General features: G+C 44.9%; 2 long non-coding RNA genes across 2 annotated transcripts in view; both read left to right on the plus strand.

Moving 5' to 3' along the window:
* LOC138922139 (uncharacterized) overlaps positions 1-5,985 on the plus strand; it is an 85,198-nt gene extending 79,213 nt beyond the window's left edge. The window contains exons 7-9 of the long non-coding RNA XR_011435215.1: positions 645-767; positions 2,600-2,671; positions 3,069-5,985. This is a non-coding gene — a long non-coding RNA (uncharacterized lncRNA). The remainder of the gene's footprint in view (positions 1-644; positions 768-2,599; positions 2,672-3,068) is intronic.
* A 2,708-nt stretch (positions 5,986-8,693) lies between these two features.
* On the plus strand, positions 8,694-15,033 carry LOC138922140 (uncharacterized). Its single transcript, XR_011435219.1, has 3 exons — positions 8,694-8,835; positions 9,246-10,973; positions 12,175-15,033. It is a non-coding gene; the product is annotated as an uncharacterized lncRNA (long non-coding RNA).
* The last annotated feature ends 3,774 nt before the right edge of the window (positions 15,034-18,807 follow it).

Consider the following 18,807-nt stretch of genomic DNA (forward strand, 5'->3'; position numbering starts at 1 on the left):
AGTTGTAGAACTACTCCCACATCCAGGAAGCTGTGGATTATCCACGTATCTAGCTGTGCATAGCTCTATAGATTTATTCTTTGTCTATTTATTGCATCGTTGAAATGTTTTTACAGAATAAATTCTCTTAGCAAGATTATAATAAAAATTACTTCGACTTTTGAAGAACAGAGTCTTTCATGGTTAATGACACACAAAGTTCTGCTCGAAGTTTCCTTAACATCTCAATAAAGTATTTTGATATTTTACAATTATTCTGATGCTATAGGATCACATGTGATTTGTTTTCTATTTAATTATTTTTATTAATTTCTATTAAGGTAATTTTCCATTTATTTGTTTGAAAAATTCTATGTTCACAGTTAATTTGACCAAAACTTTATTTACTTCTCTAGGAAGGAAAATAGGGGAAATTGTCAACACATTATATAACTAAGGACAATATTCAACACATTAAACAAAGATGGGAGTAGTCATTTTTTTCAGACAATAACTAGCAGCAAATACTTCGATACTATAATTGACATCCATAAACTACTTTCCTTGAAGCATCTAAAAGTAATTTGTAGAAATTACTTAATTAGCCTCTCAGCAGTTCCCGGAAGTGGATTGCATTGTAATTACAGTGTACTTTGTATTCACAGTATTGATGGAGAGCATGAGCGCAGATATCTGTACAGCGCTACATGTGCAAAGGAAGCCGGGACCCGGTCAATAGGAAAGCCTGCACGGGCACATTCCTCACACTTGTTCGCTAAGGGGGACAGGTAACCAAGGTTGTTTTGTGTACTCTTCCTCCTCGTTAGTTTAGGTTTCCCCCAAAATATCTCACCGACTTTCGCATTTTTTCTGTTCTCTTTGCTCTCTGTCACAGACAAAAAAATTTAGATGTTTTGAAAAATAACTCACTGAGAATATACACTTCATGTTGTTTTCATAGGCTAAGAAAGAGGGAGACACAGATACAGAGGGAGACACAGAGGGAAAGAGTACAAATTTAGGAAAAGTCATTGGCAAGTGAAATTAAATGCCCAAAGCATGAAAGCTTATAGAAAGTTCAGGAAATACTTCTTACATTTGATGAGTCCAGAGTGGACAATACATCGGAAGTGTACTAAATTGAGTAATTGGAACAAATGCTTCTTTCCTTTCTGCATCCAGGCAGTTGGTCACATAACCCTGCATTTTCTCCCTTTAGAGGCAGAGGTTATTTCTCTAACCTTTGTCTTTGGACTGGGGCATGTGGTTCCCTGATTCAAAGGATGCTAGCAGACATTGTGCAAATTGAGGCTTAAAATGGACTTGCACAGTTGGACTTTCCTTCATGTGGTTCTTGTATTGCCACAGTAAGATGTCTCTGGGGCCCATCCAGTGGCATAACAGTTAACTTCGCATGCTCCGCTTCAGAGGCCCACGGTTTGCCTGTTCCGATCCTGGGTGTGGACCTACACACACTTCTCAAATCATGCTGTGGCAGGCGTCCCACATATAAAGTAGAGGAAGATGGGCAAAGGTGTTAGTTCAGGGTCAATCTTCCTAGCAAAAAGAGGAGGTTTGGCGGTAGATGTTAGCTCAGGGCTAATCTTCCTCAAAAGAAGAAGAAGAAGAAGAAGAAGAAGAAGAAGAAGAAGAAGAAGAAGAAGAAGAAGCAGCCTCTGCTAGCCTGCTGATACATAGAGGATGGGAGACAGATGAAAGAAACTGGCAATCTCTAGCTTGGAGCTAAGCCCAGATGAGCCCACCCTAAATAAACTTACGTACAAACTCACAGATGAAAATGAATGATTTCCATTTCAGGATCCAGAATTTTGGGGTAGTTTGTTTCACAATATTATTTTGGCAGCATTTGACCGATATAGAATGACACAGTGGAAATTGTAAGTTAGATTCAAGATATAGAGAGACTTTTATTTTAGATTTCATTTTTCTATAAGAAACTGTTCATTTTTGCATTTGTATACGCATTCACATGTTAGGGATAAACTAAACAAGAGCTTTAATTTACAATTTGATTTCAGTGTCAGTATTTAGAAGGCTCTGTTACATGGTGACTTAACATTGTTTCTGGTCTTGACCTTAAAGAAACAGACAGCCAATTATTTCTCCAGCCAAAATGGCTTCACCTGGGATCAGCAAAGAACTGCAATTTGGAGTGTGCAACTATGGCGAGCCACATGCAAGTCCTGAGCAACAAGGGGAGGAGAAACCCTCTTATAGAGGAGCAAAGAAAGTTGGGAGAGCTATTGTAAGCAAAAAGCCCATTGGAGGAGACTGGGAGATCAAAGCGTGGCGGCTTTTCATTGGCTGTGTTGTGACAGTCTCTCATTGGCTATTACTGGGCAGGAAGAGGAAGTCTTCTTCCTGTTGGGCTCTGCAATGGTTAATACATGTGAGAGCTCTCCTTTCTGGCCTCTCAACTCTATTTTAAGTGAGGTTTCTGTTTATTGATTTTCACACTGCTATTGCTGATCGAGCATATTCTTGACTAATAACTGTGAAATCTTTAGGTTACCTTCATTTCAAATTAGAATAAAACACCAATACCATGAGCAAAGCTTGTTGATAAAATTATTGCTAATAGCTGTATATTGACTTTCAGATATTGGTGAAATATTTGAGTCACACAAATGTTAAAGCTCATGAAACAAGCATGATGAAGTCCATGAGTGAGGTAGGAATTGCAAAAATTTAATACTTTTTTAAGCCTTTATTTGTGACTATCACATAGCCTAATGTTACAGAATTACTGAATGTGGGGAAGAAAGAAGCCCATTTTCATTATCTTTCCTCAAAGACAAGACACTAGTTAAAAATGATATTAAAAGCACATTTTCATGTAGTTACAATTTTTTTTCTGGTGATGAGACCTTTTAAGATCTACCTTAGCAATTGTATCTCAATAAAGCTGAAAAAAATTTTTGCCTTGTCACAAACTTGTACATGTTGTTGAAAGAAAATGAAAAAGCAACTACTTATGGTGTTTCTGATATGATACATCATGAAGTATATTTGCTAAAATATTTAATCTAAATATAATTAATTCCTTCAACCTTGTTTCTAAATTATAGGAAATAAATGGAATTAAGAAGAAATCATTAAGTAAATCCAGAAGCAAGACAATCTATAAGACAACTGTCATTAGTTCATAAGAAATTAATGTCACAAAATAAAAAAGTTGAAGCAAGTTGAGAGTCGAAAAGTGACTAAGAAGATATAACAACCAAATTCAAGGAGTGAAATTAAATTGTATCGTATATCTAAAAATATTTATGAAGTCATTGTTGGAAAAACTCAGAGTATAAATATGCTATCTAGGCATGAAGTGTCATGGAATCTATACGTGAATTACAAGTGATTTAAAATAAATAAAAGAGAGACAGAGAAAAAGAGAGAGAGGGAGAGTCAGCAAATAAGGCCCAAGGTTAACCGTGAAATCTGTGAAGAAGGAGTAAAATTATTTATTTAACTATTTTATATACTTAAGTGTTTTCATAATAAAAATTGAGGGAAAATCAACAGCATAATTTCAACAATACCCAAAAAGTAAGTTTAAATTTCTGCTCACACACACAAAAAACAAATACTGTACTTTGTAAATAATAACACAAACTGGGGACAAATTTTATTTTACAACCAGTCATAATCGATATGTTGCTGGACCCACTCGTTGACAGTCAAGGGGATTCTAATTTGCTGCTTGCTCTAAAAAGCCCTTAACATTTTATATCAGGAAAGGTGCATTATTCAATGTGTGTAAAATAAAAGGCATGTCTTCGTAGTTAAAAATTCAGAGATTATCTGTCTATTTTGAAAACGAACCACATCCTTCTTTGGCCACATTTCTTGATTCATATTGTAAGGATGAGTTTTAATCAGGCAGCAGGCGTATGAGAAACACTAGAAGTAAAAGATCTAATGAGGATGACAATCCAAACTCAATTCAGGAAATGTTCGGAAAGCATCTTCCCTGAGCTATGAACCCTTTTACTTTGTGAGATTATTTGAATCAATCTACTTGACCACAAACAATGAAATCTTTCAAGTCCAAGTGTGGAAAAAAAGAGAAATCTTTGTCAAGTTCATTTACTGTTAGAGAATTAGGACAAACAACCAGGTGGCAGCCACTTCAGAGCTGACCAAAATCTAATGTGATTCTCCACACCCCTCTGGAGAAAGTGGGTATTATGTAGAATGTTGCCATCTTGTGCATGCTATGAGATCCGGCAATGCTGAGAAATAATTTTCCTTTAAAAAATCTGACTCAAAACACCTTTTGTAATTTATATTTGATAGTAAAAATTTTCAGTTTTTAGATTTAATTCTTAATCTCAGAAGCTTATTCTTTTTAGCAATGTTTGCCATTGATCTGGGCTTGGACAGGGAATTAATTTTAATATACACCCATTTCATTTGGTAAAAATGTATACTTGCAGCATCACTAAATCATACAAATATAAAATTGATTATAAATATTAAATACGTTATATTTAAATGCATATAACCATTTTTCAAACACCTTATTTAATTTTAAAATTGTTGACATTTTACTTTTTCAAATAAATTTTATCTAACTTTATCTTCTTCAAATATTCAAGTACGTCAAATAATTTTGTTACGCTAGCTTAATTTTACCTTGTTTTCCATTTCATTTTTAACATATTCAGTTTACCTGTATAAGTGTTCTAGTATTAGAAAGTCAAAGAAATTGGCAAGTTAGGATGCTTTCAAAGGGAAATTTAGTATTACTATCATCGATGGCAGTGATACTGTGAAGTATTAGAAATAACATACTAAATATTTGCAGATAGGGTGGCTATATAGAATGAGTCTTGAGTGAAGTGTGATGCTTTAGTCATACACTTTATTGTATTTGCTCATCTCTCAGAGGTATTCACTAAAACTGGGGCACTAACCATGTGAAGAAATGCGCATTCTCCGTGCTTTAGAATTTCATTCCCTGTGTACCAAGTACAAAAACCTGTAGTTTTCTCAAGAAACTTTACCTTCAAAATCTCTACATAAAAGAGCATTATGAATATTTTTATCAGCTGTATTTTAGCATTAAGTAAATAACTCAAATAAAGATTGGCTTGGCGTGTAACTGGTTTTAAGTGTGTCTAGTGGAAATTAGAAAGGTCTTTTTCTTTAAATGATAGATTTGTGATCACTGACTTAGCCTCCGTATCTGTCACTGGTCTGTTCAGTTGTCTGTTTCCTCATGAGTGAGACTGGGTAGGTTGTTGCTAGGAACTTACTCAGTCTGCTGGGTCACCCAGTGTGTTAGTGAGCAAGAGCTCAGAAGCGTCTCTATGATCTTATTTCTGAAGCATCGATTGTGAGGCCTCCTCTTTCACTTCTCATTTACTTTACTTGATTGTTCTCTCTTTTCTTCTGTCAGGTGTTCTGTCTTCTAAGGGTTGCTCAATTTTATTTTTTCAAAAAATTGACTCCTCCTTTTGATCTTTTGTCTTTCTCCTCTATTTCCTTTCTTCTGTTCTCACCTTTGTGACTTCCATCCTTCTGTTAGCTTTGGATTCAGTTTTCCCTTTTCCTAGTTCTGTGTGTTCTCACTTAGGTTGTCAATTTGAGGTCCTTCTTCTTTAAGACGTTACAAGTTGATCACTGTAAACTTCCCTCAGTATTATTTTTGCTGCATCCCATAACTTTGGTGTGTTTTTAATGCTTTTTGTTTGTCTTGAGCTATTCTTTAATTTCCCTCTTGATTTCCTCTTTGACCTAATGTCTGTGTAAGAGGCTGCTGTTTAATTTCCATCTCTAATGATCCAGGTTTCCTCCCGATATTGATTTCTAGTCTCACGCCATTGTGTTCAGGACAGATGCTTGGTATGATTTCAATCGTCTTAATTTTGTTAAGATTTGTTTTGTGACCTCAAACGTGATCTCTTCTAAAAATACTCTGTGTGCTCTTGAGAAGAAGGTGTATTCTGCTGCTCTTCAATAAAATGTTCTTAGTATTTAATGTCATTTATTTCTGCCATGTCCTTATTTTCCGTCTGGATGTTCTATCCATTGTTGAAAGATGGGTCTTGAATTCGCCGACTTTCAACTTGTATAATCTAGTGTTCAGAATACATAAATATCTCTTAGAACTCAATAATAAAAGACAAATAAAACAATTAAAATAGGCAAATGGTTGAAATAGACATTTCTCCAGAAGATATGCAGATGGCCAATAAGCACAAGAGAGATGCTCGATGCCATTCATGATTAGGGAAAGGGAAATTCAAACCACAATGTGCTACTGTTTCGAACTCAGTATGTAGGCTGTATTCAACATAAAGGAAAATCCCAAGTGTTGGTAAAGATGAGGAAGAAGGGGAGCCCTCATACATCACTGGTGGGAACGTAAAATGATGCAGCCACTGTAGAGCACAGCTTTGCATTTCTTAACATCTTCAAGCAATCATTGCCTTTGAGTTGGACAGTCCATTGTGAGGCATCTCCAAAAGAACATGGAAAACATATGTTCGCAGGAAAACCTGTCCATGGACATTCAAAGCAGCATTATTCACAGTAGCCCAAAAATGAAATAAACCCAATTTTCCACCAAATTAAGAACACATAAAGCAAATGTGGCATATTGATACTATGGGATATAACACAGCCCTAAAAAGGAAGAAAGCACTGCTACGTGCTAGGCCCTGGATGATCCTTAAAAAAGTGTGCTAATTGAAGTGGTACACAAAGCCACAGATTCTATGATTCCATTTGAATGAAATGCCCAGAATAGCAAATCTGCAGGGATAGGAAACAGATAAGGTCTTTCTGTGGACTTGGGTTAGGGCAAAGCACAGAGACAGCGAGGCTGGGTTTCTTTGCAAGGTATTAAAAATGTTCTGGAATTAGACAGTAGTGATTGCCACACAACATTCTCATTGTCCTAAACGTCACTGACTTGTGTACTTTCAAGTACTTAAAATGGTGTATTTTATGTTGAGCAGATTTTCTTCAGTGAAAATTTGAAATTAGGGTAATTCATGCAGCTATTAGGGGTAAGGCACGGTGTAGCCCTGAGAGTAAACAGCTGATTAGGGTCTAGTAGCAAGTACGAAAATCACACAAGCAACAGTCTGAGATCCAGTCCATAGTCATGGTCTCCACCTTGAAAAGACCAGCCAAGAAAATAGGTCAGTGGTCTTGGGGGCCCTGGGAATCTGTTCAGAGATCTCAGTAATACTGGGCAGTATTCTCACCTCTTGGACCCTCTGGTGTAGGTAGGTTTGAACTTGTCAGTTGTTGATGTACATGCAGGTGGTAGACCATGGGAGGGCCCCGACCCCTCCTTCCTTGGCCAGTAGAGATAGTCTGAGGCCAGGTGGTTTCCTAAAATCATTTGGCAGAGACTTAGGCGACTGTCCTACAAGGAGTAGAATAGAGTCTCATGGAGCTGCTGTCCGTGTTGGGTTGTTTGTCCACACTTCTGGGTGGCCTCAGTTACCTGCTTTTCTGTGGCTAGGGCCACTCCTCTATGCCAGTCCAGTCATCCTAGTAGAACAGACATATCTCTTTGGGTCGGTGGTAGCCTGTCAGGGCAGGAAACTCAGGGACTCTTGGTCTGTGGGGTGCACCTCTAGGGGCAGGTCGGTGGAGACAATGATGTACTGCAGAACATCGCCTGGGGAAAGCTGGTCAGAGGATGTGGGGGAGAGCGGGGTACCAGGGAGCGCCTCGTGACGTGCGCCCACAGGAAGACCCGAAAGTAGATGTTCCTGCTATGAAATATTCACCGGCTCTTGGTGGTCAAACCAGCGATTGGTGCCCATCCACTGGCTCCCTGTGCTCTACGATTCCAGGTGGTGCAACCAAAGGGTGTGTGGGCTAAGAGCTGCTTGTGCCCTGGCACAGAATCACCAAGGTGGCCTCAAAGGCTCCCCCAAAACGACTCCTCAAAAAACAGTTGGGGCAGAAATTGGGTGGAGCATTTTTAAGGGAAGCTTGCAGCAAAGATGTTGTTCGATGGAGCTGGCTAAATTTGAGTTTCTCATCAGGGCAGGCACTTCAGCTGGGGTACCGGTGATTGGAGGCCGTGTGACAGGCCCACCAGTTTCTGAGTCCCGATGCTGGGCAGCCCGCTCAGCCCACTGGACTGATGAAGTGGTGCTTACGAAGCCTCTTGCTGGCCTTGTGGAAAGCAGGGCAGTGTGGTGGGAGAAGTCGTGACAGTGTCAGAGGGAGTCATGGCGGGGATTGCGGTGTGGAAGGGGGAGAACTGGAGGCAGATGCAGTGGATGTGTGACCAACAATGGTCAGGAAGGGAAACCCGGGTGTACCCGGGGCCAGCAGGGGGCCAGCAGAGTCAAGTGTCAAAACCAGACGGCGGGCCCCAAGAGGAGCCTCTTACGCTAAGCCCCACGTCACCAAACCGACTCTTGACTTCATTAGATTTTCGACTCTCCTGGAAACAGAATCTTAACCCACTGGATCAGGAATCCCCCAATCAGCACTAGATAGGTGTTCCACATCGTAGACTCCTGCTGTCCCGTGAGGAAAGTAACCTTGCAATAAGCCAGCCACCTTCCCGCCTGCTGTGACTTCTTTTCCTTCTCCCTTCTGCCTTTCAAAGTCTTTCATTCTGTACAGCTCCTTGGAGCTCCTTTCTATCTGCTAGACTGGATGCCTCTGGGTGCAGGAATTGGTGAATAAAGCAATGGAGTTCTTTAGACTTACACAGTTGCATTTTGTTTCTTAACGGCTTGGTGGCAGCAGTGGGATTGGAAGGAGACTTCTCATGGCTTCGCGGATGAGAAACACAAGCATTGGTACCCATGAAGCCTTTGGATTCTCCGTCTTTTTTGCTGTCTCTGAGGGCTGTGGGTAAGTGTCTCGTGCATCTCAGCTCCACTCTCCTTGCATTGAGCTCCTGAGCTAAGTGACTTTCCAGGCGCAGGTTAACGGGCCAGTGTAGTCTGACAGGATGCTCTAGCAGAGCATCTGTCTCAGCCCTGGGTTCGTCCACAGTGCCAGTCAGAGTCTTAGCAGGCAGCTGGAGCTGGCAGATGGTTCCCTGGGACGCTGAGTCTCTAGCCCTTGGTTAGTCCACAGTCCCAAATTTGGTGGGGTCCGCTGATTCTGCCTGCAGTCCCAACTGTTAGGGTCTGCTGGTTACGTGCATAGTTCTGGCCAGGGGAGAGGGTGGCACAGACTTGTGCCATATCCACACCCAGTCCTTGAAAACTTCCCACATGCATTTGACACGCATTTTTCTCTCCTTTGACTGGATGCAGATGTCGATAAGTTCTGAGGAAATGGCAAAGGCACAGTGCGGAGGAATTCTGGGACCCTGCGTGACTACTTGGAAGAGTGCTGTCCCCTCCACCTGAACACCACCCGGCACTACCAGAAATGAGAGGCGTCCGGTGATCGTGGATTGGAAGCCTCCATGTTGCTAAGATGTCAACTTCTTCAAAGAAATGAGCCAATTAAATGCAGTCCTTATCAAAATCCCAATGACATTTTGTGCTGAAAAACACCCATCCTAAAACTCGTATGGAATCTCAAGTATGCCCAGATGTCTAAAATAGTCTTGAAAGGAAGTACTAATTTGGAGGACTCTCTTTTTACTGATTTAAAACTTGCTACAAACCTACAATATCAAAACAGCATTGTAATGGCGTGAAGACAGACACATAGACAATCGGAACAGAATAGAGAGCCCAGAAATAAGATTGCCAAGGTTATTCAACAGTGGGCAAACAGTCTTTTCAACAAGTGGTTCCTGAAAAAGTGGATATCTTCATGCAAAAAATAAACTTGGATTCTTGCCTCACACCAGATATAAAACTTAATTCTCAATGGATCATGATCCAAATGTAAGAGCTGAAACTCTTTGAAGAAAACATAGGAGAAAACTTACCACAATAGGATTTGGCAATGATTTCATGGATATGACACTCAAGGCATGGGCAATAAAAAAAAGAGTACACATGCCAAAATTCATGAATATTAAAACTTTTCTGCCTCTGAAGACAATATCAACAGAGTAAAAACACAACCCATGCAGCATGGGAGGCCATATTTGCAAATGATCTATCTGACAAGGGCTGAATATCCAGAATAGATATAGAACTTCTAAAATTAACAACAACAAAACAAACAACCCAAATCAAAAACGAGCCAGGTACTTGAATAGACTTTTCCTCCAAGAAGATACGCAAATGGTCAACAAGCATATAAAAAGATGCTTATCGTGACTAATCACTGGGGAAATGTAAGTCAAAATCTCAGTGAGACACCACCTCACCTCCATGTGACGGCACTCCAAAAAATAGACAGTGAAGAAAGGACTCAAACAAATGTTGGCAAAGATGTGGAGAAATTGGACGCAGGTACACTGTGGCTGGAATGTAAAACGGTATAGTTGCTGTGGAAATCAGCATGGCAGTTCCGTAAAACAATTAAAAATTAGAATCACTGAGTGTCCCCTCAATTGTACTTTGGGATATATACACAGCACAGCTGAAAGCTTGGTCTCAAAGACATATTTGAACACCCATGTTCATGGCATCATTGTTCATGATCGCTGAAATGTGGAACAACCCAAGGATCCATCCAGGGGTGAATGGAGAAGCAACATGGGCATATCGACACACAACTGCATATTATTCATCCTCAAAAACTAAGGATATTCTGAGATATGATACAACATGGATGAACCTTTAGGACAATCAACCAGTCCCAAAAATACAGGCCTTGTGTGACTCCACTTATATGAAATTCCTGAAATGGCCAGATTCAGAGAGACGGACAGCAGATGCAGTGGTCAGGGGTGGGAGCAGAGGAATGGGAGCGACCGATGAGTGGGGACAAGGCTTCAGTTCTGTGGGGTGACAAGAGTTGTGAAGATGCATTGTGCTGATGGCTGCACCACCGTACGACTGTGGCCAACACACTGAAGATGCGCTTAATGAAATTAATGTGCTTAATGATGTGTACACAGAAAAATGGTCAAGACGGTAAGTTTTACATTGTGTGTATTTTCAGCGAATAAAAATAGATTTTCTGTTAAAAGTGCAAATACAAAGAAATGAGCAGAGTATGATTTAGTGTTGCCATTCGTGCTCTTCCATTCTGACCCTGGTGTTTGTCTCAGCCCTTGTACCTGAGACAACTTTGATCAGACAAATGCTTTCATTCTGGGCCTAAGAGAACCTTGAAATCAGAATTAAACAAATCTCTTCAAAATTTTTGTTACAATGTATATTTCAGAGAAAACTAATAAGAAGACATTTTTAATATTAAATTTAAGCTTGTTTTATATCAGTTTCAGGTCTACATCAGAATGATTCAATATGTGTGTATATTGTGAAATGATCACTATAAGAAGTCTGGTTGACGTCTATCATCAAGAGTTACAAATGTTTTTCTCGTAACGAGAACATCTAAGATTTACGCTATTAGCAACTGTCAAAATGCAATATAGTATTATTAATTCCTTGGCTGCTATAAAATAAGCACCATAAAACAATTCCAGTGTATCCATTTTATTATTAATTCACTGAATCTATTTTTTCTCAGAATCAATTAATTTTTAGGCAAATGACTGAATTTGTTTTAATCTACATCATAATATACTCACTACAGGTTCTGACATTTTAAGTTTTGTTTAGGTGTTATTCTTTCTAGTAAGTTAACATTCCTGAATCTTATCAGTCATATCAAAATATATTCTGATGTATTTCTTCTTCCGTCAATAGTTAGTCAATGATAAAGTTGACCGTGTGCCATTTTAACCATTATCAGTTTTGTATGCTGAGGGTGATTTTACCCAGTAATAGACACCGTGTAGGTTTGAAGTCTCCTTGGAGGATAAACAGTGGGGGGAGGTCAAAGCATGGTACTTGTTTCATTTGCTGAGGGTCCATTTTGACTTTGCTCTTACAAAACGTGTTCTTTGTCCATTTGGGAATCTGAAGCCCAGAAAGTTGGAGGGACTGGCCCAGACCTCAGGAGGGGGTCAGAATCCAGAAGATCAGGCAGGGCTCTGGCTTCCTTGGCCAGGGCTCAACCCCTTCCCTTCGGGTTTTCTTTGGAAACAGGGACCTCATGGTCCTAGGGGAGCCCTGCCCACCCCTGTACACGTGGGGTCATCTTCCTATTCGCATCCAATCATGCACAGGCACACTCACACCGATTTCTCCTGTGTGGACCATGCAGGGACCCCAGGAAAGAGCAGACACCAGGGAAGTGACAAGAGGCCGAGGAGAAGGCGGTCGGAGGCAGCTCTGCCATGAACAGTAGCATCCATCCTCCTGGCTACATGCCCAGAAGGCCCGAGACAGACCGAAGAATCCCTGAGGTTTCTAGGTGTGTACCTGTTCCAAGGACATCCCTGGCCCAGCCTGGAGGGCACAGGACTGGGGAGCTGGAGTCCACTTCTGTGGGCACCTGCTACTCTGATGAGCCGTTCTCCTCTTGTGTAGACATTGGGTAGAGGAGAGAAGACCTTGGTGTCCTCCAGTGTCAAGTGGAGTGCGTCCAGCGGGTGACTCCCTGGGTTCCGTATGATGCTCACGAAGGGTCTGTGGCCCTTGGTTCTCCATCGATGACGCCCTGTGCTCTGAGCACCTGAGAAAATGCTTTCCCACCTGCTGGAGATCCTTTAGAACTGAGAGAGGTTTGGGGGTTCGGGTGGATGAGAACTTGGGATAAGGAAGAACATGCCAGAGCACTGTGAACTAAGGCCAGAGTCCAGGGACAAGACCAGTCCTTGTTGGACTCCCGAGGTCCTCACTTGGCTGGAGAGGAGAATCATTGCCTTGGTTGAGGTCAGGATGCCTCCTGAGAAAAAAGGACACCCAAGTGGAGGGACAGAAAGATGAGGGAGAGGGAGGCTCCTGAGGTTCCTCCCACGGCCTGGAAGCCTGCAGGTCCTGCTCCTTTACCCCTGGGACAGTGGGGAGCCTCTGCCTTGAGGACACCCAAAGAGACTTCCTGTGTGGTGGCTTCTGCCAGGGCTGCAGTGCTGGTGCTGGCCACCAGGGGGCAGGCAGCCTCCAGCGTCAGTGGTGCCCAAGGAGGTTGAGTTTTCACTGTTGTCACTTCTATTGGGATGTAATTGCCACACAGCACTGCCTAAGTTAACACTGCTGTGTGGTACATTTCAAAATTGCTAAGAACCAAGAAGCTAAACTTCTCATCACAAGCAAACACTTACTTTTCTGTTTTCGGTGACGGATGTTAAGTGAACTGGTGGTGTCATTGCGCAGGCTGTGTGCATCCAGTCCCTGTGCTGACTTCTTAAACTTACACGGCGCCCACTCAGCCTGCCTCAGCTGCTGGAGCAGCGAACAGCCGTGCAGAGGCCTTTCCGGCTGTGCCCCGCCTCAGAGAGAACTCACTCCTCCTGGTACTAGCGCTCCTCTCCACAGTCTGACTTGGTGAAGAGCAGGAGGAGGGGACACGAGTTTCACAATTCTTCACTCAGCGACTGTGCACCGAGCACTCACCCTGTGCCAGGTGCTCAGGTGGGTGTAAGTGCAGGGCTGACAGTGACTGAGTGGTCCCTGCCGGTCAGGAGCTCACACTCTGGAGGGGACAAGGACAAAGGCCTGAAAGCAAAGACATGAGAGGGGAAAGAGCCAGCGCTGAGGGGACATTCAGGGCCCTGTGAGGGAGGGCCAGGGGTCACCGGGTGGGGGTCTGAAAGGCCTCACTGTGGTGACATTTCCTGGGACCAGAATGACAAGAGGGAGCCAGCCCTGCACAAGTCTGGGAGCGGCGTGTCAGGGAGAAGGGACCCCTGCTGTAGACGCTCATGGGCAGAAGGGGGTTTGGCCAGAGGATGTGAGAAAGATGGCCAGTGTGGCTGGAGGGAGCCTGGGGGAAAGAGGAGACGGAGGAGGGCAGGGCCAGATCGTGGGGCCTGAAATCACGGTTCCAGTGCCTTGCATCTGTAAACGGCAAATGCCTCATATCTCACAATTTTTGTGGTTGAGGAATCAGACATAGATTAGCTTGGTTCTTTTGCTCAAGATGCCTCAAGGTCGCGGCCGCGGCCTCAAGTGATGCTCGACTGGCAGAGGATTTCCTCTCAGGTTCACTCAAAGGAGTCGAGGTGCACTTTGGACTCAGAGCATGGGTTCCTTTCTGTCTGTTGGCCTGGGCGCTGCCTCGGTTCTCTCCCATGTGGGCCTCTGTGTATGGCAGCTCAAAACGTGTGTGCTTGATTCCACAGCTCAGGGACAGGAGAGAGAGAGAGAGACACGGGAAAGAGAGAGAGACGGAACTTAAGAGAGGGAATAAGAAAGAAGTGAGAGACTTTCTGTGTTTAAAATTTAGACATGACACTCGTCCACATTGGCTGTGTTCTATTGGCGAGAGCCAGTCACTAAGCACTCAGTGGTCACACAGGAATCTGTGAGGGATGTGTGTACCACGGGTGGGGATCTCTGGGAGCCACGGTGAAGGCTGCCCACCTCACAGATCAAGATGAGGCTCTTGGGTCTCTTTCTAAACAGAAGAGGAAACAATGGAGAGGTTTGAATCCAGAGGATGACAGTGTCTGGATTTCATTCATCAACCCTCTCCTTGTGCTGACATTGAAATGAGGCCAAGAGAGGAAGTGCCTGTTGCAATAGCGCATTGCTGAACCCAGGCCTGGTTTGAGTGGTGTTCATGCTACATCCCTTCTTGTAATTCTTCCATCTCTTTGTTTGTACATTCCTTGCACTTGACACCACCTCACAGGTGGTATGGATATTATTTCATATACACCTGATGATGTCCCTAGCAAGTAGATTCTAGGCGGATTCCCCTTGGGCAGGTTTGGAGACTGGGGAGGCCCTGAGAGGCACAATGAGTTTTCCAGGACAGAGAACTGGTAAGATAAAGGAGGTCTGAATTCTGCTCCGCCTCCTCAAAGCTGGGACCCTCATCACATTCCCAGGGAGCTGTGGCTGGGGCTGTGGAAGCTCCTCATGTAGAGTTAAGAAGAAGACATGGGGGTGGTTTGGGTAGGTCCGATTACAGGAAGCAGCCCAGGTAATGGAATCTTGAAAAAGTGACCTCACTTCCTTGGCGATAGACCCCAACAGATTTAGAACTCTGGTAACCAGGCAGTTAATTCTAGAGACAGACCCCTAGCCAGTTCATCTGACTGGCGACACTTCAGAGTACAACATGTTTACTTGTTGTGTACCAGTTTTCAGAGGCTCTAGGCTCAGGAAAGCCCAGAGTGTGAGACTGTTGTGTTGTTGTGGACATCGGATCAAGCCTCATGGCCAATTTGGCAGGAGGTACCCAAAGGTAATGTGGGGCAGCCCAGGGCAGCCCACTGTAGGGCAGGACACAACTCGGATCCCACCTGAGCAGCCCCATAGCCCTTGCACCTTGTGTGAGGGTTTGTGTGTGAGTGTCGGTGTGTGTGTGTATGCGTGGGTGCTGTGCGGGAAGGCAGCAGGTGAGGAGTGGGTCCCTCCTGGGCAGGAGGAGAGTGTTATGTGCTGTCAGCCAGGTGAGTCTGTCATATTGATACCCCGGGGCTTGGCTGGCAGCCTGAGCAGCTGGGTGCTGGGATCAAGCTGCTCTGCCCTTGTGTTAATCCTGAGCCGTAGAAGTTTCATCTAGTTCCCTCCCTGGTCAGATGTCTGTGCAGACGTCCCTCTGTGCCTGAATTAGGGAACAGAATTCCTCATGGGGGTGTCCCCCTGTGGCGATGTGCAGGCAGGCCCCTGATGCCTCCTGGCCCGTCTGCCGGGCACTGTCTTTCCAGAATTCCACGCAGGAGACCTTTGAAGAGCTACATGGTGGGTTCGACTTCTCTCCCTCCCTAGTCAAGGGGCAGGAGCAGCAGGCCGCCAGCAGCATCCTGTGCCGGTCTGAGGTGAGAGCAGGAGCAGAGGGTCTCCCCGCCCACCACCCCAAGATGTTCAGGTTGGGCCTGGAACCCAGGTCCGAATCTGAGCACACCCCTGGTGCCCTCACAGGGCTTTCCCACTGAGTGTCCTACGGCCTTACTCGCAAAGGAATCTGGGCCTCCTCTCCTGCCCAGCCAGCTGAGGGCTCGGGTGGAAAGACACTCTCCACATGTTTCTTGGAATCGTAGAGGAAAGGTTTACTGTTGTTGTCACTTCTCACGAGGCCATGAGGACCTTGGCATTTTGCTCCTGTTTTGATTGATGTAACTTCCCAGCTGGGAAGCTGTAGCACTCAGCGCCACTGTCCTTGCAGACCTGCTCCAAGCCTCACAAATCATCACACTTGCTAGGCTGATTACACACAAAGAGCATGGGCGTGGATTACAGGATTCTATACATTTCTCTGCACCTTGTCATCTCACAAAACACTTCAAATCAGAGCAGTTTGTTACGTGCTGTAAAACTGGTGAGTCTGTGATATTCATACCCCAGGCTGGCAACCTGAGCAGGTGGGTGCTGGGGATCAAGCTCCTCTGCCCTTGTGTTAATCCCGAGCCTTAGAAGTTTCATCTAGTTCCCTCCCTGGTCAGATGACTGTGCAGATGTCCATCTGTGCCTGAACTAGGGAACAGAAATTCTCATGGGGGTGTCCCCCTATGGCGATGTCCAGCAGGCTCCTGATGCCTCCTGGCCCGTCTGCCGGGCATTGTCTTTCCAGAACTCCACTCAGGAGATCTTTGAAGAGTTATGCGTTGGGTTCGACTTCTCTCCCTCCCTAGTCAAGGAGCAGGAGCAGCAGGCCGCCAGCAGCATCCTGTGCCGGTCTGAGGTGAGAGCAGGAGCAGAAGGTCTTTACCCCCACCCCCGAAGATGTTCAGCGTGGGCCTGGAACCCAGCTCTGAATCTGAGCACACCCCTGGGGCCCTCACAGGGCTTTCCCAACGGAGTGTCCTACGGCCTTGCTCCTGAAGGAGTCTGGGCCTCCTCTCCTCCCGAGCCAGCTGTGGGGTAGGGTGGAAAGACACTCTTCACGTTTCTTGGAATCATAGAGGAAATGTTTAATGTTGTTATCACTTTTCACGAGGCCATGAGGACCTTAGCATTTTGCTCCTGTTTTGACTGATGTAACTTCCCGGCTGGGAAGCTGTAGCACTCAGGCCACTGTCCTTGCAGACCTGCTCCAAGCCTCATGAAACATCACACTTGCTAGGCTGATTTACACATAAAGAGGATGGCGGTGGGATTACAGGATCCTATACATTTCTCTGCTACTTGTCATTGCACAGAACACGGCAACTCATTGGTAGGCCGCTCAGGTCAGGAGCAGAGGCCTTAAGTGACTTCATCATATTCCACAGAGAAGGACATTTGCACAGTGATTCAGCCTTTCGATGCTGTTGGACCTTGACATGAGCCAGTTCTGTTGCCATTTTAGCAACACGTTGCAGGGCACATGTTACGTGTGTCCGAATGGACTCTGAGTTTTCTAGGTCTGCCATGACATAGAACCGCAGACTGGCAGAAGGTCACTATCGTCTCTTTGCTCCTGTCTGTGGTGGGGATGTTCATTGATGACTCCTGGGATAATGCTCTTACCTCAGGCTCTTAATGCACAGAGGTACAATTGTTCCTCAGGGTCACAGAATGCCTTGAAGGTACTATTTGTCATTCCCCTAAAAATCAAATTGTACTTTTAAGTCAAAACCATTTTCAAGGCGGGCTCTCATCCCTCTTGCACAACTTCCTGAGGTGCTGGGAGGTTCTGGTCTGAGCTCCAGACCCTGATGCCCCTGGTGGTTCATGGTGACTCCACTGACTCTGTGTCCCTCCTTGTCCACGTGGTATGCCAAGGAAACCACCCTGTCCGTGGCTGAGGCCTGCACGATGCTGACCCTCAAGGCAGGCGCAGTGCAGAAGGTGGTAGGCTGCCTGCAACCATCTTTCCACGGCAGATCCATCTCCGTCACCACCTTCCCGTGTGTGTACCAGGCCTTCTACCCGACCCCACAGGTCCTGGGACCAGCTGCTCCAGAGGTGAGTGCCCACCCCTCCACAGCACAGCGGGAGTCTCCCACCTAATAAACGTGTGCCTTGGGAACGTCCCCACACCTCTCTGAGGTCACCTTGCTCATCCGAATAGTGGGGTGGTAAGAGGATGAAACCTCACAGGGTCACTGAAGGAAATCACGGGAGAAACCATGGCAGGCGCTTGCTTGGTGCCGGACTCCACAGAAGGGGCTGCTGCTCATGCTGCGTGTCCTCACGCTTATAGCTTCCGTCCCCAGTGAGGAGACTCCCTGCCTCTCCCCTCGCTGGCCTGTGGCCTTCCTGAGTGTGGAAAAGTACATGAAAGCAAACTGTTTCCTATTGGCAAGACAATTTAGCAACTCCTTCTAGCTGATCCTGGTCCTTGTCTTCGGTGCGGCCAGAGCAGTGGTCTCTGTGGGCAGCAGAGGAGACGCAGGCCCACTCAGAATTCTGGAAGGCTCTGGTTGGGGTTCATTCATTCAATACTATATGTTAAGCTCGTACTACATTCATACCCTTTCCTACACACTAAGGATGTCCAATGAAGGAAGCAGACACTATCCCTGGGGCTCAATTCTAGCCTGAGAGCTAGATGCTCACTTCTGGGCATCATGAGTATTCATGCCCACAGGACATGAGATGTGACAGCTTCCTTGCCTCCTCTAGATAGGGACGCATCCTCTCATAGTCAGACCACGATGACAGACTTCAAGGCCAACTAAGACCATGAGTGGTGTTGGGTCCAGAGGGCGGGCCTCCTGCATCCACAGAAGGGGCTAGGAGACCATGGGGACTGTGGCTATGGATGGACTGGCAGACCCTGGATCTCACACCTCTTGGGGTTTCTGTGGGAGGCCTGAGGTCTGCGGTCTTCCCTACAGGAGGAAATGAATCAAAGAGACCT

Source organism: Equus caballus, unplaced genomic scaffold, assembly GCF_041296265.1.
Source record: "Equus caballus isolate H_3958 breed thoroughbred unplaced genomic scaffold, TB-T2T haplotype2-0000490, whole genome shotgun sequence".
NCBI classification, from domain to species: Eukaryota; Metazoa; Chordata; class Mammalia; order Perissodactyla; family Equidae; genus Equus; species Equus caballus.